Source organism: Populus alba, chromosome 5 (genome assembly GCF_005239225.2).
Source record: "Populus alba chromosome 5, ASM523922v2, whole genome shotgun sequence".
NCBI classification, from domain to species: Eukaryota; Viridiplantae; Streptophyta; class Magnoliopsida; order Malpighiales; family Salicaceae; genus Populus; species Populus alba.
Window position 1 is genome coordinate 13410756 of NC_133288.1, and position 17611 is coordinate 13428366.

Genomic DNA, 17611 nt, shown 5'->3' on the forward strand with positions numbered 1-17611 from the left:
TTAGTTAAGGAGTTATCGATACTTTGCAAAATGATGATATATAACCTTGATAAAAATGCACTTTTAAGTACTAATCACACCCCCGACCAGATTATTATTAGTCCCTAGTAATCAATGCATTAAAATATAATTTTTTTTTGCAAATTCCACAAAGCAAGGCATTCATCATTTAACTTCCATTAATTTATCCGGATAAACAAACTCTCATTAAATTCATATATCTGCTCAATACCTCTTAAACAAGATATTAGTAAACCTTTTTTTTGTGCTTAAAATATCAACATATAGTTATGGGGCTTTACTTGAAAGAAAGCAAAATTTTTGTTCTAATGTTTAAAGTTAACTTCCTTGGGTTGAGATTATTATCTTTTTTTTTTTAATATATGTACATATAACTTAAAACACAATGCATCTTTAACTCATGTAACGAGTTTTCAGCTAATAACTCCCAAACCAGTTGGTCTTAGGGCATTAGGTGTTGAGACACCCTTACGAGCTTAGTAACTCGGGTTGCAGATACTGATAAGTAGATAGTGCAATGTTTGATTTCCTTAAGCATTTGTCCTTAACACATGTAGCAAGTGTTGGGCCAATAGCTCCCAAGTTAGTTGACTTTAGGGTATTAAGTGTTAAAACACCCCTTCGGGCTTAATTGCTTAGGTTGGGGAGGCCATGAAACTAAAATTATCTACGTTTTTATTTTTATTTTTTTGTTTTTTTTCAAATTATATACTATCCCTTTCCCTTTAGTTGTTACCTTTAACAAAAGAACATAAATAATATAATAATTCAGTGTGCAACCCACAATCATATGTTAAAGTGTGTGTGTGTGTGTGTGAAAATAAAGATTTAAGAATACTTGTTAAATGAGCATATGAGCAGGATCAAGTGATAACAATACGAGAGTTTTATAAACTTGAATATTTAAAGAAGTATTATGATAGACCTTGTTAAGAATGTTTACTAAGATGCGTCTCAAGAGTCACTTTAACAAAAAAAACTCCTGCCATCTTAGTAATAACAATTTTGCAAATAGTTTATGAAATAGAAAACATAGTTTTTTTTTTTTAAAAATATCAACTACTACCCTTTCCCCCCAAACTCAAGATATGGGCTGAACACTGAATAATGTCTAGGCTGCAGGATAGATTCAGACTTCTCCGTTGTTGCTAGAATTTGGACTTGAAAACGGCCTTTTTAAATCTTAAACTGCACATGAAAGTTTTAGGCCTATGTTTTATCTTTCCATCCATATAAAGCAGACCTAAATCCAAGATCTACAGCTCTAGATATGACCCAATTACTAAACAATGTTTCAGTTTGGACTCAACCAACATCACTTTTCTAAGCTTCCTCTCTCTTTATCTTCTCAATTTCAGTAGTTGAATTCATCAATCAATCCTTTGATTTATGTGATAGGCCTGCATTTAAGATGAACATTTACCATACATTAATGTATCTTATAGTATCAGACATGTTATTATAAAACATGTTTTAGTTAAGGAGTTATTGATACTTCAAGTGCAAAATATTGATCTAAAACCTTCATAAGAATGCACTTTTAAGAACTAATCAATTTGTTTTTAAGAATTAACATAGTAAACTCAAAATTTTAACAAATTAAAACATTTTGAAAAATAATTGGTGAAATAGCACAGTTTGTACATGTCATCTATTGAATATTGCAATTTAAAAACACGATAACTTATGATGTTGTGATTGTGAATCGTGACAGGTCATGCAATTTAACCCAACCTCTTTTTCTCCCCCTTACAATTGCAACCCCCCCTTATATATATATATATATATATATATATATATATATATATATATATATAAACCTATCATTTACACCATCTTTCTCTCTTAGAAAACCAGTCAAAATTGCCTCATAGCCTAAAAACACACCAAAAAATCATTGTTTTTAGTGTTAGAATCACCACCTAAAGCATCACCACCACTCCTAAGATATGAGTACCAAACTACCACCACTCTCCAATTGAAAAAAGCAAGGTAAACAACCTACACTTATATTTTGTGTATTTCATATTTAATTTATGTTTAATTTGTGTTTGCTTGAATTAGGGTTTAATTTGAAAATTAGGTTTGTTTGAAATTAGAGTTTCATTGAATTGTGTTAAATTAGCCATTAATTTTTACAATTAGGGTTGATTTCATGCAATTAAACATGAAAATAACATGAATTAAGTTAAATTGTGATCAATTTTCTTTGCATTGATTTTTTTGGTAAGTTGCTGAAATTGAGGATTTTGATTGAATTTTGTTAAATTAGTTATGAATTTATGCAATTATAATTGATTTCAGGCAATTGAGCATGAAAATAACATGAATTAGGTTAAATTTTGATTATTTATGTTTTGCTTTGAGTTTTTAGGTAAGTTGCTAAAATTAAAGATTTTGATTGATTTGTGTTAAATTGACCGGAATTGGTTTTTATTTTTTTTCTACAGAATGTCTTATAATATTTTTATGTTATGTTATTACGGTGTTACTGTTTCTCTTTATATGAACAATAACATCACTTACAATGACGGAAGCAATGTGTTGTTGAATGGTAATTTAGGCATGTCTTTTATGGATGTTAAACAAGATATATGTCACGAACTTGAGTGAAATTATAAAAATATTGAAGTTGATATGACTTGGAGGTGTAAAGTTAGAGAACATTAGTAATATTCTTTACCAATTGCATATGATGTTAGTATTAAGACTGATTGATTTTCTTATATTTAATATGAATTGAACATGATGAAATTGTATATGGGTAGTGAATTTATTGAGGATGGGGATGATGTTACGAAAGATGATGATTTTAAGCATAAAACTATTGGTCATGGAGATGTTTTTTAGCAGTCTAGGATGGGTAGTGAATTTATGGAAATTTTCTTATATTTAATATGAATTGAACATGATGAAATTGTATGTGGGTAGTGAATTTATTGAGGATGGGGATGATGTTACGGGAGATGATGATTTTAAGCATGAAACTATAGGTCATGAAGATGTTTTTTAGCAGTTTAGAGGTTGAAGGAATGATGAGTTTAAATATAGGGGCCAATTCAACTAAAAAGAGGATTTTCCAAATTCTCAAAACTGTGACGATGTGGATGGTGATTTGGACTATATTAAACAAAAATTTATAGTTTTCAAGTTAAAAATGATCTTGAAGCTTATTTGGAGTGGGAAAAGAAGGTGAATGATATTTTTTAATGCCATAATTATTTTGAGAAGAAAAAAGGTGAAGTTTATGGTGATTGAATTTGTTGATTACATAATTATTTGGTGGGATCAACTTGTGACTTCTAGGAGGAGGAACATGGAGAGACCTATTGATTCATAGGATGATATGAAGGCTTTGATGAGAAAACAATTTGTTCCTAATTGTTATTATAAGAAGCTTTATCATAAACCACATGGTTTGAGTCGATGTTCTAAATTTATGGATAGGAAGGCCACCATGACTAGGTTTCTGATTAGTATTTAAAAGTGCAGGTTTATCAAGGTTTTATATCATCATTTTGCACTTGAAGTATCAATAACTCCTTAACTAAAGCATGTTTTATAATAACAAGTTTGATATTATAAGATACCTTAATTTATGGTAAATGCTCATCTTAAATGCAGGCCTATCACATAAATAAAAGGATTGATTGATGAGTTTAAGTATTGAAAGTGAAAGGACAAAGAGATGGTCAAACTTAGAAAAGAGATGCCGGTGCAGTCCAAACCGGAACATTGCTCGGTAATTGGATCATATCTGGAGCTCTAGATCTCGGATTTAGGTCCATTTTATATGGATGGAAAGGTAAGACAAAGGCCTACAACTTTCATGGGAGCCCAAGATTTAAAAAGGTCGTTTTGAAGTCCAAACTGAAGGAACAACAAAGAAGTCCGAAGCTGTCCTGCAGCCCAGACACTATTTAGTGTTCAGCCCATATCTTGAGTTCTAGAAGTCCAAATGACCTCATCTGTTTTTTGTTGGAAAGCTGAGACAATTTCCTAGAACATTCCTGAGGATTTTGGGCAAATTATGATGTTAGCAATGACGTCTTGTTCAGACAAGAAGATAAGGATTGTCACCAAGTCAAGATGTGGCCACCCACTCATCAATTAATTAACAAACCAATAGTTCCAAATTTTGGCCTATAAAAGGAGGCACTTACCATGTATTGAGGCATCTTGGTTTCCAGATCAAGATCATGCTCTTGCTTTCTCTCTTTGTATTGCTTATGTTTTGCTTTCATTAATATCAAGTTTATGCACTTCATTTCCTTTCCTTTACTTAGTTAACTTCTTTCTCATTTATGTTCTTATCTTGTTCATCTATGTTTCTTTCTTTCATTATGTTTAGCTAAGTTAATTATGTCAAGGTGAAAAGGGTACACTAATGGTGTAAGAATAAGTATAATATAAACTTAACATGGACCTTAACGTTGGATACTAACATGTTTATATTTTGTTATCTTGTTCACTTTTAATACTTTGCTTGTTAAATGGTTAATCTAGATTTATGTTGTATAACACTTGGTACAAAAAATACTTGGTACTTTCATAGCCCATACTGTATGGTATAACCGACACTTGAGCTATGAAAGGAACTTGATTTGTTGTTAACATAAGTTATAATCATGAATGCCTGCCAACATTTACAAGTATTAGCTTTATTCAAATAAGATAACTAATGTAATCATGTTAATAATTTATAATCTAATTGGAACCTCCTTTATGTGTGGTTTCCAATTGAGTAATAAGAGTTTATACTATACTTGTTTGAAGTACCATTAGTGGATCCTCTAACCTTGACATTTATTTTTATCGTTGTTTAATCCTTACATTAATCTTTCAACTCAAAGTTCTCATTAATTTCTTCCTTCTCTTCTTTGTTATTGTTATTATTATTATTATTATTATATGTTCATAAACTCAAATATATAGGCTGGAAACCTGTGACCCGATCTTTTAGATCATTCTCATGTATAACAACGCCACATACTGAGTATTATTATTACTATTACTATTACTATTAATACTATTGTTATTATTATCGTTATTATAATTATTGTTGCGTTGTTATTTATAATTTATACAATTAACCTCTCTGTGGTTCGACTCCGGTCTTGCCGGGTTATTTATTACTTCGACACTCCTTCACTTGGGAGAAGACATCAAACTTTTGGTCGTGTCATGTTTTTGGCGCCGTTGCCGGGGAGGTAAATTCTTGTATAAATTATAATATTTAATTTATTTTCTCTTTTCACTTTTCATTTTATCTAACTTTTGTTTTCTTTGTTTTGTTTTGTTTCTTTTTCTTCTATTTTCTTTTCTTCCTTTTCTTCTCTTTTTACACGTGCATGCGAGTTTGGTCACGTACATTAAGTGGTCGACTTTGTAGGGTATCCTCATCATTTTCAGAAAATATGGCCGAAGAAGATAATCAATCGCTTCATAATGAGAATAATGAGAATAACCGTATGAGAACACTTAGAGACCACATGAATCCCACAAGAACAAGTGCACCCTCATGCATAGTTTTCCCTCCAGATGCATCTCATTTTAATTTTAAGCCAGGCATTATTCAACTTTTACCATCTTTTCATGGTTTAGACCTAGAAAATCCATACTTGCATTTAAGGGAATTTGAGGAGGTCTGTAATACATATAATGACTCAAATTGTAGCATGAACACCATTCGATTAAAGCTTTTTCCTTTTTCATTAAAAGATAAAGCTAAAACATGGCTACAAAATTTGAGACCAGGATCCATTCGTGCTTGGGATGAAATGCAACAACAATTTTTAAAGAAGTTTTTTCCGTCTCACAGAACAAACTCTTTCAAAAGACAAATCATTACTTTCACTCAAAAACCAGGAGAAACATTTTACCAATATTGAGATAGGTATCGAGATTTGCTTAATACTTGCCCTCATCATGATTTTGAAACATGGAGATTGATTTCACATTTTTATGAAGGTTTAACACCTAGAGATAGGCAAATGGTTGAATTGATGTGCAATGGAACTTTCAAAGATAAAGACCTTAATGAAGCATTTGCTAGCCGAAAATGCTCAAAATTGGGACACCCAGGTACTTATGAGGCACCAAGTAAAACTCAAGCTCATACATCTAGTGGAGGTACGCACAACCTTAGGGAAGATCATGACCTCCAAGCCAAGTTTGCATCTTTAGCTAGAAAAGTTGAAGCACTTGAATTGAAAAAGAATGGTCAATTAAAATCTATTCAAGACATTGTGTGTCAAATCTGTGAAGCCAAGGAACACTCAACAAATTATTGTCCAACTTTGCCTTCTTTTAGGGAATGCCTCCATGAACAAGCCCATGTTTTAAACAGTTTTCAAAGACCCAACCATAACCCATACTCCCAAACGTATAACCCTGGTTGGAGAAATCACCCAAATTTTAGTTGGAAGAGTGATAGTAACAATGCACAAACTTCACAGCCACCATTTCAAGCACACCATAATTTCCAAAATTCTCATGGATATGCACCTCCTTATGCTCCACCTCCTAGAAGAAATCTTGAGGAAACATTGCATGCATTCATTGAAAAGCAGGAGACAATCAACACTTAACTTGCTCAAAGCATGACAGATTTTAAAGATGCTTTTGCAAAATTAACATCGGCTCTCAGTTTTCAAGAGAAAGGTAAGTTTCCATCTCAACCACAACAAAATCCAAAAGGGCAATACAATGCAAATGCGAGTAGTTCTGGAAGCCAACACATGGATCAAGTCAAATCAGTCATCACTCTTTTTAGTGGTAAGGTTATTGAAAAACCCATTCTTGAACCTTATGACAAAGATGATGAGTCTATCTCTGAGGGTAAGGAAAGGGTTGAACCTGAACATTGCAAAGAAAAGGCTGATTCCCCGCCAGCACTTCCATTTCCTCATATCATGACCAAACAAAGGAAAGTCAATCACAACTCTGAAATCTTTGAAACTTTCAAACAGGTAAGGATCAATATACCTTTGTTGGATGCTATTAAACAGGTTCCTTCCTATGCTAAATTTTTGAAAGATTTGTGCACTGTGAAGAGAAAACTGAATGTGAAAAAGAAAGCCTTTTTGTGGATTTTGTTGTATTGGATACACAACCTGTTAAAGCATGTAATTCAATTCCTGTCATTTTAGGACGTCCATTTCTTGTCACTTCTAATGCATTGATTAATTGTAGGAATGGACTGATGAAGCTATCATTTGGAAACATGACATTGGAGATGAATATTTTCAACATTTACAAGCAACCTGGAGATGATAATGATTTACAGGAAGTGGACTTTATTGAAAAATTAGTTCATGATCAATTTCAAACCACTTCTAGTGAAACTGAGATTGATGAATCTGATGATTTGCAAATAATCTACTTTCAGGAATCAAAGGCATGCAATTGGAGACCACAAATTGAAGAATTGCCACCACGATCAATTGAGCCCATACCTTCAAGTGTTCAACCACCAAAACTTGAATTAAAGTCGTTACCATTTAATCTCAAATACTCATTTTTGGGAGAAAATGAAACTTTTCCGGTAATAATCTCTTCCAAACTTAATGCACATTAAGAAGGTAAGTTATTACAGACTCTGAAAATGCATAAAAATGCATTAGGATGGACCATAGCTGACATAAAAGGAATTAGCCCTTTGATTTGCACACACAGGATTTATTTGGAGAAATCCAACGAAGGCTTAATCCTAATATGAAAGAAGTAGTGAAAAATGAAGTCATTAAGCTTCTAGATAATGGAATCATTTATTCTATTTCTGACAGCAAATGGGTAAGTCCTACCCAAGTTGTACCCAAAAAGTCTAGAGTCACTGTGATAACGAATGAGAAAAATGAGTTAATTCCAACTAGGACTGTTACTAGTTGGTGCATGTGCATTGACTATAGGAAACTTAATTCAATGACTAGGAAAGATCATTTCCCTTTACCTTTCATGGACCAAATCCTAGAAAGAGTTGCAGGTCATGAATTTTATTGTTTCTTAGATGGCTATTCAGGTTACAATCAAATTGAAATTGCATTGGAAGATCAAGAGAAGACTACTTTCACATGTCCATTTGGTACTTTTGCATATCGAAGGATGCCTTTTGGATTATGTAATGCACCAGCCACGTTTCAAAGATGCATGCTTAGCATATTCAGTGATATGGTTGAACGTTTTCTTGAAATTTTTATGGATGATTTTTCTGTTTTTGGTGATTCATTTGATGATTGTTTGACTAACTTAGAAAAGGTTTTGAGTAGGTGTGAAGACAAGAATCTTGTACTAAATTGGAAAAAATGTCACTTTATGGTAACAAACGGCATTGTACTTGGTCACATTGTTTCATCGAAAGGAATTGAGGTTGACAAATCTAAAATCGAGTTAATTGCCAACTTACCAACACCAAAATCTGTTAAAAATGATAGATCATTCTTAGGACATGCTGGTTTTTACAGAAGGTTCATCAAAGATTTTAGTGTAATATCTAAGCCCTTGAGTAACCTTCTAACAAAGGATAATATTTTTGAATGGACTGAACATTGTGAAGAAGCCTTTGTTAAACTTAAAAACTTGCTTACTTCTGCTCCTGTCATTCAACCTCCTGATTGGTCATTACCTTTTGAAATAATGTGTGACCATGGTTGTTAAAAATGCATTTTGACTCGTAAAATCGTACGATTTTACGAGTCAAAATACAAAAAACGTGTAGAATCGGGGTTAAGACTCGAAAACCAGTAAAATCAGGTTGACTCGGTCAAACTTGTAGAAAAACCGGTTGACTCATAAAAAACATTAAAAACGTTACGATTGCCCGAGTTTAGGCAAATGTCCTGCGAAGGCCGAAGTGCAAAATTGCGAATTGTAATCTCTTTTCCACTTAGCCACCAAATAAAGTCAGGGCAGTGAGTAGTACTGTAGTAGTCTCTTTTCTTTCCTAAATTCGCAAATCCCACCCGAGTGCCCGACCAACCGACCTCGTCTTCTTCGTCTTTGTCTTCGTCTTCATCTCCGTCTTCGTCACTGTCTCGCGACTTTGTCACTGTCTCGCGACTTCGTCCCTGTCTCAAGGTCACCCCCTGTGACTTCATTGTCCCTGTCTCAGTCTCACACAGTCACATGGTGTGACTCACACCCTCCCTGACTCCAGAGTCATCCCCTTCGTCCAATCATCCCATCTCTGTCTCACACTCCAGAGCGAGATGAAGGTACGAATTGGGAACCCAAGCTTTGTTTTTTTCTGTCTAATGGTGGTGAATCGGGTGATTAGAGACAAAAAATGATCTGGGTTTGCTGTGAATCTATGTTCATCTTCTGGGTTTGCTGTGAATCGGTGATTAGAGATAAAAAATGATTGGGAATCGAATGCCTTTTGTTGTAAAGATGTACCTATTTGGAATGCCTTTTGAGCTTGAATGTTCAATTGAATCAATTGTATTATCAGTGATGTGGATGGAAAATAAATTGAATTATCTTTTTGCCCATTGATCAGTTCTGCTGAATGTATTTTGTGAATGTATTGACGATTAAGGAGTCAGGGAGGGTGTGAGTCAATTGTATTATCAATGTTCATCTGCTGAATGTATTTTGTGAAAATAAATCTATGTTCATTTTGATCGAAGACTGCGTAGATAGATTAAGGAAGACTTATTGACGATTGATGATAATGGAATGGAAGACTTATTCTGTGAAAGAAACAGACTTCGAATTGATAAAGCTAAAGGAATTAAAAATGGTTGTAAACTTGTAATAATGATTCGTTTTAAGACTTATTAGTTTTAGCATGGATGATTGGATGGTAAAAAAATGGAGGTTGCTTATTCTGTGAACTCTCAAGTTTATTTTCAGAATTGCTAATTAAAAAACAATTATTGGAGCAAAAAATGCTGAGTAATCAAAATTACTAAATAGAAAAACTATGTTTAAATAAAAGTATTTTATAAAAAAACAATTCACGTTTAAACTATCATGATTTACCCATCTAGGATTACAGTTCCAATAAAAAAAATGATGCTGAGTAAACTAGCAAGTTTTGAAAGGCAATGACCTAAAGTGACTCTTCTTTGTTAACATGTGAATGTATTTTTATAGGATACAACATGCATATTTGTAAATTGTAATTCTTAAACAAATGATTGAATTACTTTTATTTGAATTATGTAATTTAATATGTTTGGATATTTGTATTGTTTATAATATTTTACTTGCGATTTTACGATTTTAGTTTAAAAAAATTTACTTCCGATTTTACGATTTTAGTTTAAAAAAATTTACTTCCGATTTTACGATTTTTAGTTAAAAAATTTTACTTCTGATTTTACGATTTTACGATTCGAGTTTACGAGTCGATTTTAAATTGAATGTTCCGTGTCGTGTCAAAAAAGCGTTTTTGACAACCTTGTGTGTGACGCTAGTGATTATGCCGTGGGTGCTGTCTTGGGACAAAGAAAAGATAAGAAGCCTTATGTGATTTACTATGCAAGTAAAACTTTAAATAGTGCTGAAATGAATTACACCACCACTGAAAAAAAATTACTTGCAGTAGTATTTGCTTGTGATAAATTCAGATCTTATCTTGTTGACTCACCTGTTGTTGTTTTTAGTGATCATGCAGCATTGAAATATCTTCTTTCTAAGAAAGATTCTAAGGCTAGATTGGTGCGGTGGATTTTGTTACTTCAAGAATTTGATATCACAATCAAAGACAAGAAAGGCACCGAAAATGTTGTCGCAGATCATTTGTCAAGATTGACAACATATTCAAAATTTGACATCACACCAATCAATGACTACTTTCCTGATGAATCTTTATTTTCTATTTCTACGATGCCTTGGTTTGCTAATATTATTAATTTTCTTGTCTCAGGACAATTGCCAGCTCATTTGAGTACCCAGGACAAAAGAAAGTTCTTGAACGAAGTGAAGAGCTTTTATTGGGATGACCCATATTTATTTAAATATTGTCCTGATCAAATATTTCAAAGACGCATTCCTGACAATGAGGTAAGCAGTGTCATTAGATTTTGTCATTCTGAGGTATGTGGTCATTTCTCGTCAAAAAAGACAACTGCAAAAATCTTACAAAGTGGATTTTACTGGCCCACCATGTTCAAGGACTCACATGCATTCTGCAAGACTTGTGAAAATTGTCAAAAGTTGGGATCTATTTCAAAACGTCACATGATGCCTTTAATGCCTTGTCATTGAGATCTTTGACTGTTGGGGTATAGATTTCATGGGTCCATTTCCTCCATCTTTTGGTTTCGTGTACATATTAGTCACGGTAGATTATGTTTCAAAATGGATAGAGGCAATTCCAAGTCGAAAAAATGATCACAAAATAGTGATAAAGTTTTTAAACGACAATATTTTGAGTCAATTTGGAATCCCTCGAGCCATGATAAGTGATGGTGGAACACATTTCTGCAACAATCCATTTGATTCTTTAATGAAGAAATATGGAATCACATACAAAGTTGCCAGCCCTTATCACCCTCAAACAAGTGGACAAGTAGACCTTGCTAATAGGGAGATCAAACAGATCTTGGAGAAAATAGTGAACCCTAATCGGAAAGACTGGTCTTTAAGACTTAATGATGCACTTTGGGCTTATCGAACTGCATATAAAACATCATTAAGTATGTCATCTTATAGACTAGTCTATGGAAAACCTTGTCACTTGCCTGTGGAAATTGAACATAAAGCTTATTGGGCTATTAAAGCTTTCAATTCAAACATTGATGGTGCTAGTCAGCTGCGAAAATTGCAAATAAATGAGCTTGAGGAAATTAGAAATGATGCATATGACAATTCAAGAATTCATAAAGCAAGAATCAAAGAGTTTCATGACAAGAAAATACTGAGAAAAACATTCAATGTTGGTCAAAAAGTCTTGCTTTATAATTCTCGACTCCATTTATTTCTAGTAAAACTAAGATCAAGATGGAGCGGTCCTTTTATTGTGAAACATGTGTATCCATATGGGGCCTGTGATATTGAGAATCCAAAGAATGGCAATGTTTTCAAGTTTCTCTCACCCGGGTCAAATGGCGGATAACGGTACTCTGTGACTCTTCAGTCGGTTCTTTCAATTTCCCATGATAACTGATATTTGTGTATATAATTGTGCAATTCTCTGCTCTTTCTTCTTTCTTTGAATCTCCCATCAAATTCTCATTTGAAAATGGACACCACTCTTGAAAAAATGAAAAAGTATTTTCCCGCTCTGCCTCAGAATGCGATTACAAAAATTTACCGTGCTAAGTGTGAAAGATTGAGGTTGTTAATGAACCATGGAATTCCTGAAGATATTCGTTGGCTGATTGAAGCAAAGGTCCAATTATCAGGTGAGTCCTCCAATTCTTTCATTTCACACATGCCTGGAACAGGTAAAAGCACTTTTGCAAAGAAACGTCGTGCAAAACGACTGAAAGTCTGTCACAGATGTGCCAGATGGACTTGTAATGCGACATGTCGTTCTTTAGGAATGGTATCTGTAAACCGTGAAGATAAAATACAATTCATTAAGGATGGCCTGAGTAAAGGGTCTTTAGATAATCTTTTGTTAACCCTTGAGACGCATCCTAGTGGAGATGTGCATCGTGTAATTCATGATTTATGGCCACAATTCCATAAAGAACATGATCGACTTAGTCTTGGGAATCTGACTAAAAAGACCCTGTTTGCTAGTTTTTAAGAAAACTGGATAGAAAGCCTATCCCCGACCCATAGAGGGCATTTAAGCCGTTCTTGGACTTAAAACCAAGGGAAGATGTGAGCCACAATCACAACTACTTGTACATACATGCTTTTTCAAAATAAATAAATAAAGAGAAAGAGTGTGAGACTACAGCTGGCCTACATATAGGTGGTATGATTGCATTTTCACTTTTTCATCTATAAATTCTTCTCTTCCTTCCCTTCATTTCTACTCATCCCATACATTCATCAAATATAGAAGTGTGTAGAAATGGCAGGTTCCTCAAGTCATCATATAAGAAATATTTGTGTTTTCGGTGGATTCAGCCCTGGGAAAGAAAAAGAGTTTTTAGAATCAGCAAATCATCTTGGTCACGTACTAGTTGAGAGAAAGATTCATTTAGTGTATGGGGGAGGCAGCCTTTGGTTAATGGGAGGTGTGTCAATGGCTGCATTTTTAGGAGGCAGTCAAGTTTTGGGGGTTGTCCCCAAAGCTTTAGCAAATGGAGACTCATTGGAAAAACAATTGGAGAGGAACTACAGGTCCCAATAATGTCTGATCGACTGAATGCCATGTTTAGCCATGCTGATGCCTACATTGCCTTACCAGGTGGTCTGGGCACATTGGAAGAGATCTTTCATATTTCATCTTGGGCCCAACTGCACATTCACCATAAACCTATAGGTTTGTTAAATGTTAATGGTTTTTATGATAACTTGTTGTCTTTCCTTGATCAAGCTGTGGAACAGGAATTTCTAACATCTTCAGCACGACAAATCATAATCTCTACTGCTACTGCTGAACAATTGATTGACCAACTACAATCTTTCATCCCTGTCATTGATCCTTGCATGAGTCTCCTAGATTGGTCAGCTAAGGAAAGCCGTAAAAAGCTTAGATTAGATTTGAGCCTTCATCTATGAAACCTTGTGTCTTTTGATTTTATTAATAGCATATTATTTTGTTTTGTTACTTCTTATATTTGTTTAAGTGTGTTTCAGGTTTATCATTGTTCGTTGTTTCAGGTGATGTCTTCTATACTCTATCTTTCTACCTTAGGACGTTGAGGACAATGTCTCGTTTTGGTTGGGGGAGAGGGTAGTAGTTTTTTTTTTTAAAAAAAAAAAACTAACCAGCTAACTGTTTTTGTTTTTAAAAAACCATTTGGCAAAACTGTTATTACTAGGATGGCAGAGTAAAGAGGAATTATTCTTGAGACGCATCTTAGTAAAAATTTTCTAATGGTTATTTGCAATATTCATAACAAGGCCTATTAGAATACTTCTTGAAATATTCAAGTTTACAAACTCTCGCATTGTTATCACTTGATTCTACTCATTTACTCATTTAACAAGTATTATTAAACCTTTATTTTCACACACACACTTTAACATATGATTGTGGGTTACACATTGGATTATTACATTATGTTCTTTTATTGAAGGTAACAACTAAGGGAAAGGGATAGTATATAATTTGCAAAAAAAAAAAAATATTGATAATATTGATGATAATAAAAACGTAGATAAGTTTGGTTTCGTAGCCTCTCTAACCTAAGCAATTAAGCCCGAAGGGGTGTTTTAACACCTAATACCCTAAAGTCAACTGACTTGGGAGCTATTGGCCCAAAGCTTGTTACATGGGTTAAGGAGAAAAGCTTAAGGGAATCAAACATTGCACTATCTATGTATTAGTATCTGCAACCCGAGTTGTTAAGCTCGTAGGGGTGTCTCAACACCTAATGCCCTAAGATCAACTGGTCTGGGAGTCATTAGCCTAAAACACGTTACATGGGTTAAAGATACATTGTGTTTTAAGTTGTATGTGTATATAAATATATATAAAAAAAAAGAGAAAAAAAAAGTAATAATAATAATAATCCCAACCCAAGGAAGTTCACCTTAAACATTTGAACATAATATTGTTTTCTTCCAATAAAAGCCCCATCATTTATGTTTTCATATATTGAGCACATAAAAAGAAGGTTTATTAATATCTTGTTTAAGAAGTATGAAGTAGTAATATAAATTTAATGAGAGTTTGTTTATCTGGATAGATTAATAAAAGTTGAATGATGAATGCCTTGCTTTGTGATACTTGCAAATTTTTTCTCTATTTTAACGCTTTAGATTACTAAGGACTAGTAATAAACTGGTTGGGGGGTGTGATTAGTACTTAAAAGTGCATGTTTATCAAGGTTTTATGTCATCATTTTGCACTTGAAGTATCAATAACTCCTTAACTAAAGCATGTTTTATAATAACAAGTTTGATACTATAAGATACCTTAATTTATGGTAAATGCTCATCTTAAATGCAGGCCTATCATATAAATAAAAGGAACTTGATTTGTTGTTAACATAAGTTATAATCATGAATGCCTGCCAACATTTACAAGTATTAGCTTTATTCGAATAAGATAACTAATGTAATCATGTTAATAATTTATAATCTAATTGGAACCTCCTTTATGTGTGGTTTCCAATTGAATAATAAGAGTTTATACTATACTTGTTTGAAGTACCATTAGTGGATCCTCTAACCTTGACATTTATTTTTATCGTTGTTTAATCCTTACATTAATCTTTCAACTCAAAGTTTTCATTAATTTCTTCCTTCTCTTCTTTATTGTTGTTGTTGTTGTTGTTGTTATTGTTGTTGTTGTTGTTATTCTTATTATTATTATATGTTCATAAACTCAATATATAGGCTGGAAACCTGTGACCCGATCTTTTAGATCATTCTCAGGTATAACAATGCCACGTACTGAGTATTATTATTATTATTACTATTACTAGTACTATTATTATTATTATTATCGTTATTATTGTTATTGTTGCGCTGTTATTTATAATTTATACAATTAACCTCTCTGTGGTTCGACCCCGGTCTTGCCGGGTTATTTATTACTTCGACACTCCTGTACTTGGGAGAAGACATCAAGCTTTTGGTCGTGTCAGTTTCTTAATGGGCCAAATATGGATATTGCTAATGTAGTAGAGTTATAGCATTATATGGATTTGGAGGACTTGGTTCATATGACGGCGAGGATGGAGAGATAAATTAAAAGGAGCGCTAACTCATGACCACTATTCAATTTGGCTTCATCTTCCTTTGCTTGAAGGATGAATGTGAAGACAGATGATGTTGCTCAATCTAAGCCCTTTATGCATTCTAAGGTTGAACCATTTAAGGCTAAAAAGGAGATTTATATGGATGCTGAAGGTAAACTCAAAACTTAACCTACTCATAACTGTGATATAAAATGTCTTAGGTGTTTAGGGGTTAGAAACTGATGTGAACCTTATGATCACGTGGTCACGCAACCTATAATAAAATTGAAAATCAACCCAAGAAAGTTGAATACCAGGTTTGAAACCCTGACCTAGAGGTAACCCTGTACATAAGAATCAAATGTATTGGAAAAAAAAACTTGGACCTAAAGATAATCATGTACCAAAAATCCTAAAGTATACCAATGTGATGCTTTTATTAATTCCATGTCTAGGCTCTCTTTTGCTAAGGTGTTGATTGAGGTGGACTTGCTTACCAACTTGCCCAACTCAATCACCATTATCTTGCCTAATAGGGTCCCTTTATTGCAATGGTTGTGTATGAGACCCTCCCGAAGTTCCAAAGCTCTACACATATTGTCATCTTCTTGAGCATCCTACCCTATAGCATGCTCCAAAACTTCTACTACTAAGGGCAAGAAAGTTTCTCAACTAGCTAACCTCCCTGCGAAGGCCTATTAGAGTCGTCATCCCTCTAGTTCTGGTTCTCCTGTGGAGATAGGTGCTGTGGATAGCTAGCAGGGTGATAGGGTAATGTCTCATGGTGAGCAGCCTCCAAGTCCCCAGGGTGCTAATGTTAAGGCTGTGGCTGGGAGAACGGTAGCAATAGGTGGCAGGAAAAAGACCAGAATCACCTTTATCGTTATGGACAAAGATCAAGCTATTGATCCTCTTGCCCCAATTACTATTGTGCAGGCACTTGATGATACTGTACCATTTAAGGATATCACTTCAGCAGAGGGGAAGAAACTTGTCACAGTTAGGAGGCAGTACATTACGCGAAGTAGGAGCCTGCTGGTATATGATACTCTAGCACTGCCTGGTAATCCAAAAGGAAAAGCCTCAATTATAGATACTATTGTTGTTTCCCTTAGAAGACCGAGTCAACCTCGACTGGGCGTGGATAATACCAGTGCTTCAGATAGGGATAAACCCCTTAGGCTTTCCCCTACTTAATGGTTTCTTGTTGGTCTATCAGGCGAACTTGTAACATTCCTTGTTCCGGATAAAAACAACAATCTCTTGTTAACCAAAAAATAGAGTAATTAATTTTTTCTATATATATATATATATATATATATATATATATATATATATATTCATGGTGTTCATATTAAAGTCTATCAAAATTTTGAAGAAGTCTTCCTTATACTAGAAGGTCCCAAGTTATCAACATTTAACATGTTTACACTTCTAATAACCTGCATCTCCTAACTCAATCCCAACCCAATCATCCTGGGTCTCAATCCTAGAAACATCATCATACATATCAACCACAACATTTATGATATACATTATATAACAAATATCATTATGGATAGATAAAAATATAAATACGCATACATGAAACATGGTTTTATGAACTATAAAGGTAAGTTCATTTAATCAAGTTTAAACATTAAGTATACAAATTAAGTTATACAAACATTTATATGTTTACAAAATACAAGAGTATACTCCATAGAACCTATATTACAAGAAGTGAACATAAGCTAGGATCAACTCTTGTCGTGCATGTGATGGTCTTGAAACAAAATACATATTATTGAAACATGAATATCACAATAAATATAACAACACAAAAATTTAATAAT

The 17611-nt window shown here is 33.7% G+C and overlaps 1 pseudogene; it reads left to right on the top strand.

Moving 5' to 3' along the window:
* The first annotated feature begins 5112 nt into the window (after nucleotides 1-5112).
* LOC140955630 (uncharacterized) lies at nucleotides 5113-16973 on the top strand (annotated as a pseudogene).
* The last annotated feature ends 638 nt before the right edge of the window (nucleotides 16974-17611 follow it).